Here is an 8731-nt window from a genome sequence, read left to right as displayed (position 1 = left end):
GACTCTACCCTCTTGGGAACAAGACTTGGGCATAAAATTAGGTGAAACTCAAATGATAGGAGCAGTACATAATTATGCATCTGATATAACTACGATAGAGGCAAATTATAAGTGTATGGTGCGTTGGCATCTGATAAAAGATTATTGGCGGGAAATTTTAGAATATATTGAGGTGATAACCGGGGAGAAGATCCCACAAAACCCATTTAATTGTTTGTTTCATGGGACAAATAAAACAAGAAAACAATATAAGAAAACTCTGGTCCCGTTCCTGCTCAATGCAGCAAAAGGACTCATTCCAAAAAAATGGCTGTATATAAGGAAACCAAGTATAAAAGAGTGGCTACAAAGAGTAGACCATATTTGCAATATGGAGTACCTATGCAGCGGAGAAATGGGACGGGTCGAAAGTTATAGAGCAACCTGAGAGAAATGGAGTGTTTTTAAAAGGTCAGAGAAATATGCGCAGGGCATGACTGAAACGGACTGAAGTAGAAAAGGAAATGAGGATAACAGATCGGGATGGGGAGGGGACTAGAAATAACAAGGTCTATCAAAGATTTTAAGATGTAACCGAATGCTGTGTATTTTGTATGAAAATTTTTTCTAATAAAAATTAAATTTATAAAAAAAAAAAGAACATGATTGTATAATAATGATATTACAGCTAATGTGCAAGAAAATGATGATGTATTAACTGTCTCTCTCCTACAGGTGGTGATGGCGACACACCATGACAGCGGAATACTGGTGGCCGTGAAAATGGTCCACAAGAGGGATCCAATTAATGATAACCCAGACAGGGTGCTAAATGAGCGCATAGCCATGGAGAAAGCTAGGGGCAGTCTTTTCTGCACCCGTGCTTATGCCACATTCCAGACGGAGGTAAGTCTATTTTGGAAAGGTTAAAAAGACAGAATTCTCAAACGAATAGCATATATAAGATGTAACATACAGGAGCACAAATATTGCTTGAATCCAGGATGAGATGAGATCAGATGTAGGAGAAGACACCAAAAACATGTTAGCAAAGAATGTACAATGCTTATAAGTTTAGTATACATGTCCTTTCTCCATGGAACGCTACAGTATTTACAGCAACTGCCTAAAAGGGAGATGCTATAGCAAATTATACAATGGTGTCACTTACAGCTGTGCATGGGGCATACATACACAGACAGATAGACAGACAGACAGACATGTAGTGTGTTTTGGTAGAAAATTGTAACATGTTACTTTCATTTGGACCTTTTAACTGAAATTCATTCACTGACCTGTCTGTATTCTTTCCCCAGAATTATTTATGCTTTGTAAGGCCCCTTTCACACGGGACGGATCCGTGTTGATCCGCCCCGTGTTTATCCGCTGCTCAGCGGGGATCGCTCCGCTTTCCCCAGCTGAGCAGGCAGATGACAGGGCGGGACCCGCACACTGTGCAGGGACCGCCCTGTCAGATCTCCGCTCTCCCCTATGGGGGATCGGAGGAACACGGACCGTCTGTCCGTGTTCCTCCGATCCGCTCTGCAGACGGATAGAAAAATAGGATTTTCTTCCGTCCGCAGAATCGGACGAGAGCGGAGGCGGACGACATCGGGTGTTAGCGGATGTACATCCGCTGACACCCGCTATCCCATAGGGATGCATGTATGTCCGTATTTCATCCGAAAACGGATGGATGAAATACGGACATACTGTCCGCATGTGTGAAAGGGGCCTTATGGACTATATAAGAGGAGAAGATATTTCTGACATATTGGAGGCCATGGTCTTAACCTACAGCAGAGACCATATGGACCTCCCCACAGTCAGACTCCTGTGGACTGTGGTCTGCATTCCAGAGGCATCGTTAATAGGTAATCTAACATTTCAATCATTTTACAATTCACCCCACCCCCCCTGATGAATGGTTCAGTTGCTGTTGATCCATTAATTTCCTATTCATGAGTTACTGCAATGCCTCTCATTCCTCTGTTGGACAAAGAAAGGAAGGGACAAGCAATGTGGTCATCACGGTGTTCAGATTAACTCTGCACACTGTGTACTGAGCTGTACAAGCATGGCTTGGTACACAGTGGTTAGAGGGCACAACAGCTGCCCAAAGGCATTGTTTATAAACTGCCCAGTAGTGGTCTGTACGGTGGAAGGTAAGTGGTTAATGACAGCACAGCTCATTTAGTGCAATCAGTTCATGAAAGATACGACTGTTTCCTGAATCGTATATAGCTGTGCATGGACTGTGCTATGTTGTGGAAAATTTTATGAAGATGTATTTTAATGTATTGTCATAAGAGTCTCCCAGTGTCCGTTCTCTCGCAGGCCGCTCTAAAGAGCTGACTGGGGCAGACTGACGCTGGTTGAGATCCGTTTGGTAGTGAAAAGCTCTTTGTGGGATGTAGAGAAATGTTTGTGGAGTGGGGACATGTTCGGCAGCTAAGGGCCCCTGTGTGATGCACAGAACGATCGTCTGGTGGGGGTGTGTTTGCTCTGCAAAGACATTATCGGTTTAACGAGTATGCGCTCATGTTGCCCCTGTGTGCCTGATCAACATATTTGTGGCCCAGTGAGTGTACGCCTGCCAATTAATCTCTCGTCCACAAAGACAGTAGAATAATCCAGGTATACATTGTTCTCTGGAACAATGTATAATAGGGATTTCTATCAACGGAAATACGGGAGTCTTTTGGGTTGTTATGGTTGGAGACAGAGTCAATGTTTGAAAGCTATGTGGCTTCTAAAAACATGCATGCACCCTGTCTCTGCTCAGACACACCCATAAGACTCCTGTAGTCATTGTTCATTGGTGGTTGTATTTCCTGTGTTGTTAAATCCTTATATGGTCATTTCCTCTGTGTTGTTCATTTCCTGTGAGGTCACAAACTTTGTAGGAGGCGTTTGGCTGTTGGAGGCACAACCCTCAAGTTGGGACTTCCTGTTGATATGTAAATAAAAGCACGGCTGAAGGCCAGGCAGAGATGCTGAGATGAGAACGTAAGAATGTGTTGATCTCTGTTTACTGGGGAATGGGGAACCAGAGGGGAGACATATGATCAAAAGGTACGGTATATCATTAAGACGGAGATGGGTGCTTATTAGCACAGGAGATATGGCTGTGTGCATAGCTTACAGCCACTTTTCTATGACAGCTAGAAAAGGGAGCTTTGTGATTGTTGATCAGTAATATTGGGGTATAAAGGGGATAATTGTCTGAACTGCGGGCCTGACAGTTTTTTCTTTTCTCCACAGGGACATCAAGATTAATAATATTCTTATAGACAGCACCGGTCATGTACACATTACTGACTACGGCTCTGCAGCAATAAATGTATTTGGATACAACATGGTGACAGAAAACCTTGGACATATGTTTAATGGGGCTCCAGAAAAAGTACAGTAAAAGAACATTTATCTGCTTTTCTAATGTGCTCATACACACAGCAATTATCTATCATATTAGTCCTGAAGAAACCTGTATAAATCTGGCAATAAAGGACCAGATTGGGCCTATCCAGAATGAAAGAGAACCTGTATACGCAGACAAATTATAGACCAAATTATGCCTAAATTAAAGAGAACCTATGTATGAAGTGCAACTATCAACCAGATTAGGCCTAGATGATAGAAAAGCTATACACACAGTACAATTTTTGACCAGAATAAAAAGAACCTGTCAGCTTGGCCTTTACCAGTCTCAGATGACACTAAAGAAAGCCACCGACTCCCAGCAGCAGTGCTAGTTCCACAACTGGCATGTCTGTAAGTGTGGCCTGCCCTGGAGGTATGGCCTGTCCTGGAACTAGCACCTTTGGAGGTTGAATAATCACACCCTTCAGCACTGAAAGAAAGTTGGGACAAGTTTAATGTATGGGGATAGGTTCTCTTTAACGTGCCAATAACTGGGTGAGGAAAGTAAATAACGGCTTTAACTGAACTATAGAAATCTCACATTTGATTGTGTTCTGGGTTTGGAAGTTTAGACCCCTTTCACACTGGGGCGATTTGCAGGTGCTACAGCGCTAAAAATAGCACCTGCAAAGCACCCTGAAAGAGCCGCTGCTGTGTCTCCAATGTGAAAGCCCCAAAGGTTTTCACAGTGGAGCGTTGCACTGGCAGGACGGTAAAAAAAAGTCCTGCTAGCATTATCTTTGGAGTGGTGAAGTAGCAGTGTATACCCCGCTCGTGCCCATTGAAATCAATGGGGCAGCGAGGCTATGCCGCTGCTGCAGCAGTGCTTTGCAGTGGTTTTAACCCTTTCTCGGCCGCTAGCGGGGGGAGTAAAAGCACCCCGCTAGCGGCCGAATAGCGCCGCAAAATTGGCGGTAAGGAGCCGCTAAAAATAGCGGCTTTTTACCGCCGACGCACCTACCGTCCCAGTGTGAAAGGGGACTTAGCTCAGGAGTCATCCAGCCCTGGGGGTCCTGTCCAGTTACCATCCAGCACTAGGGGTCCTGTCCAGTTACCATCCAGCACTAGGGGTCCTGTCCAGTTACCATCCAGCCCTGGGTGACCCATCTCTTATCTCAGGATTATTTGAATTTCATATATTATGTATCCCTGATATCATTATTCTTAATATAAATCTGTCAGGATAAAAATCACTCTTGCCAGTTTGGCAAGGGTCAGAGAATTTTACTTGTAGCTCTGTGTGTACAGACAGTGAATCTGGACAGTGTGTAATGGCTAGTTTATGTAGGCTCCATCTGGATTCTAAATGATCTAAATTATACATTTAAATGAAAACTTCTGGGTGGAGCCTTGTTCTAAATGATGCTTCTGCTTTCCAGTCTGATTTGTCACTCTAATCCTCTCTCTCTGATTTTCCCACAGATGTTTTTCAATCTTCCGTATGATGGAGCCGTGGATTACTTTGCATTGGGGATTTTTCTATTTGAATTTGCCCTTCGACGACCTGCCTTTCATGGCTATTTCATTAATTTATATCATAAAGTATGATGCACCACGCATTATACCCAGCGCTGACCCCGTCCTCGTGGACTTTCTGGAAAAGGTACGTAGTGACAGTTCAAGTGGGACAGGGAAAGTAGACATATAAGCTCAGCCAAGGAGCCAGTGTGCTTTATAAATGCAGTTTGAACTTCACTTGCTTTGAGACTCTGAAAAAAAGTGAAGCCCCAATTTATTCTAATGATTGTAAAAAAAAAAAGCGTCATGTGACAACACTCTCATCCTATGATCACACATTATTTGCAGCACTATGCAGAGAACACACCGCAGACTCCACATTTTCTTAATAGGATGTACATTACCAGCGCCGTGTGGAGTATTTCCTGCGATGTGCGGAGAGTGAAGGCCACAGGACTGTATAAATAGACTTCTTAGCAATGTTATTCCATAGCTGTCATCTCATGTTTTTCTATTCTTCTCCCACAGCTCCTGTGTAAAGATCCATGCAGGCGCAATGATTTCATTGCCGACATACAAGATCACCCATTTTTCAACGGCATAAACTGGAAGGAACTGGAAGTGGGGGAGGCACGCCCTCCTTATTTCGTACGACGGAAGGTAAGTAAAAAATCTGAGAAGTGTGTTTATGAGCAGTCCACCAACCTGTCGCTGTACACAGCTGTGACCAATCATGACAATGACGTTTGTGAGACAGAGTATTGTTGTGCTTCAAGCTGAATTCCAAGCAAAACCCTAACTAATCTTAAAAATGTCCCCTCCCCCAACATCTATGCTGACTAACCTATGTAAAAAAGATGTGTATATTTGCCTATCAGGCTGCTCCTATCTGGTCAGGTGATCTGACATGCTTGTGACAGCCAGCAAGCAGCTGCAAGGGAGAGGAAAGAGTGCCGGCAATTCCTGGAATGTCTGGAAGTGGTGACATCACTCATAGACTCATATGGCCCAACCCTTGGTGGCGCTCCCTGCTCTCCCCTGCAGCTGCTGCTGGCTGATACAGGGAAGCCTGATCACGTCAACAGCCTGAAAATAGGTAGGTATTTCTATCACAGTTAAGTCGGTATAAGTGTTAGGAGGGGGAGAGTAAGCATTTTTAAGATTAAAGGAGAAACCATCAAGATCAGATTTATTAAGAATTTTTAGGTTCTGAATATTCTAACTTATGTAGCACTAACTCACGGTGGAGCTGCTGGTTTAAGCGGGTCTGTTACTTTCACTCTGTTTCCCTCTGTTTCACCGGCACCGGGTCTAGGGTTCCATTGAGTTTACTCCTGGACAACACACGCACCAACACTGGAGTACGTTTTCAATGCTTTATTAAACAAACGACTTAGGAAGTAGCAGGAAAGAGGTAGAAAGGAAACTTGCAGAAGAAACTCAAATATTCTCTGGTAGGGTTCTCTTGACAAAATGTCCTGGTAGAATTCAAATACTATTTGAAATGCGCTCCCCTCGTGGGACACACTCCTTGCTCGTCTGGATAGGCCTCTCTCACCGGTCTAGCAGCCAGTACGCAGCACGAATCAAAAGTCTCTGCCACAGACTCCTTTGGGAACAAAATCTGTACAATCCTCTGCCACAGGATGTATAGGTTTTTTCTATAGTGAAAGTCAGTCACAGTGCTTGAACCTTTAAGCCGAGCCGGCAACACTATGCTGTATAATTACTTTTGGATACGTCCTCCAACCGAGTCACCAGGCCCCTCTATAGACCAGCACGCCGTGTGATCTCTCCAAGACGGGTCCTCCCCTGGGATCTCCTCGGCTGTCCAGCTTCGTCACACAGGACCGACAGCTCAGGACCATTCCTCGGCCGCGGTGGTGGGCTCCAGACAAGCCTCTGGACCCACCCCTGTGCCGCTGTATCGTGGGCCTCCCGAACGGAGGACCATGAGGTAGCTCCTCAACGCATACCTGTCGGCCAGGAGGGCCAGCAGGTGGCTGTAAAAACGAACCCCAAAATATGGTGTCTGTCCCATAAATACCCTCTCCCAGAATGCAACTCTGAGGACCACCTCCACCGAGCATGCCTCCGGGACAGAGGAGCACCCATTCACTTCAACACGTTGCCTTTCCAACCCTGACAAGTGGCAACAGCGACACCCACCAGTCAGCACGGAAACGCACACAACGTCAGCCAAGCTGGAACAGAGGCGAACTTTAACCTTCCTAACGCACAATTTACTAAATTTACCTAACATGCGGTAGATTGCAAATCTACCAGCGCTACACTTAATTTATTTTAATTGTGCAGCATTTTTTTCTGCCATCTTAGCTTTACCTTGAATCTGACTGATCAGTTTGAGAGTCTCAGGGAAGGACTTACCTTTCACGGCCACAGGGTTCTTTTATTTGATGTTGTTATGCACTCAGGAACTGGGAGACACTGGGGTTGATTTACTAAAAGGCAAATACAGGGGGTCCCTGGGTTACAAACAAGTTAGGGACTGTAGGTTTGTTCTTAAGTTGAATCTGTTTGTAAGTCGGAACAGGTCCATTTTTTAAGTGTAGCTCCAGCCAAAAAAACAATTTTTAAGCTTTTTGGATAGCATAGGGAAGGGTTAACACCCCTGTAACATTTGTTTTGCTGTGTGTGCCCCTGTTCAGAAGATTTCACCTCACTTTCTGTCCCAATGACAATTGGATTTTGAAAATTTTGGGTTGTTGTGGAAACAAGCCTTGGTGATAAAGCATCAGTGGAGGTACCTTTTCCCCATAATAGCTCTTACGGGAGTGAATTTCCCGTCCTAGGGGTAGATTTCCTCTCACTTCCTGTTGTTTCCCTCCGTTTGTAAGTAGGAGCTGTTTGTAAGTCGGATGTTTGTAACTAGGGGACCCCCTGTATATTGTGTACTGCAAGTGCAGTTCCTCGAGATCTTAGGGGAAGCTCCGAAATGAGGGAAAGCTCTGATGATTTCTATCATCCAATCATGTGCAAGAAAAAACACTTTTTTTAACATTTTTCTTGCATGCAATTGAGTATTCTTTTCAAAGTTTACCTCATTTATTAAGCTTTGGAGCAACTGCACTTGCAGTACACAGAATACTTGCCTTTACTAAATCAATCCCAATGTGTGAAGCTGTGAATGTGAGGATGGCAACTGGCAGATCTCTGTCTGACTCAATCTGAAAACGCAGGAGAAGTGAGTAAAGTGAGATTAGGGGACAAATATAAACTATTCAGAAGTGAGTTTGCACAATTCTAATAGTGAAAATCCTTATCTTTCCTTATGTACAATGGTGACTGGTATCTGACATCTCACAGAGGTCATAAAGAGATTTCTTCTAATTAATAGTGGATCTCATGGCTTTCTTTCTCCTTTTCAGGGCTTCAGAAACTTCACAAAAGAGACGATAAAACCGGAAGACCTGATAAACAACATGGATGGTGAAGAAGAACCTATTGAACCTCCAATTTCAGCTGAGGAACAGAAGCTATTTGAGGGCTTTTCCTTTGTCAGTGATGAATGGAAAGCCATGCAGAAGCTGAAATGAAGCCGAAAAGGTTGGGCTGTGCTAGGAGACAAGATTAGGGAGGGTTTGTACTAGGAAGGTCCATATAGTGAACTTGGTGTTGAGTTATTCACTTTACGGTCAACATGGAGGACAAGGGGGCACTCTTTAAGTCTAGAGGAATAGAGGAAAAGAGATTTCATCTCCAAATATGGAAAGGTCTCTTCACAGTAAGAGCTGTGAAAATGTGGATTAGACTCCCTCCAGAGGTGGTTCTGGCCAACTCAGTAGATTGCTTTAAGAAAGGCCTGGATACTTTCCTAAATGTACATAATATAACTGGGTACTAACATTTA

This window comes from Aquarana catesbeiana, linkage group LG06 (genome assembly GCF_042186555.1).
Source record: "Aquarana catesbeiana isolate 2022-GZ linkage group LG06, ASM4218655v1, whole genome shotgun sequence".
In the NCBI taxonomy this organism is placed as follows: domain Eukaryota; kingdom Metazoa; phylum Chordata; class Amphibia; order Anura; family Ranidae; genus Aquarana; species Aquarana catesbeiana.
The sequence above is the reverse complement of the archived record's forward strand: the minus strand, read 5'-3'. Positions refer to the sequence as shown.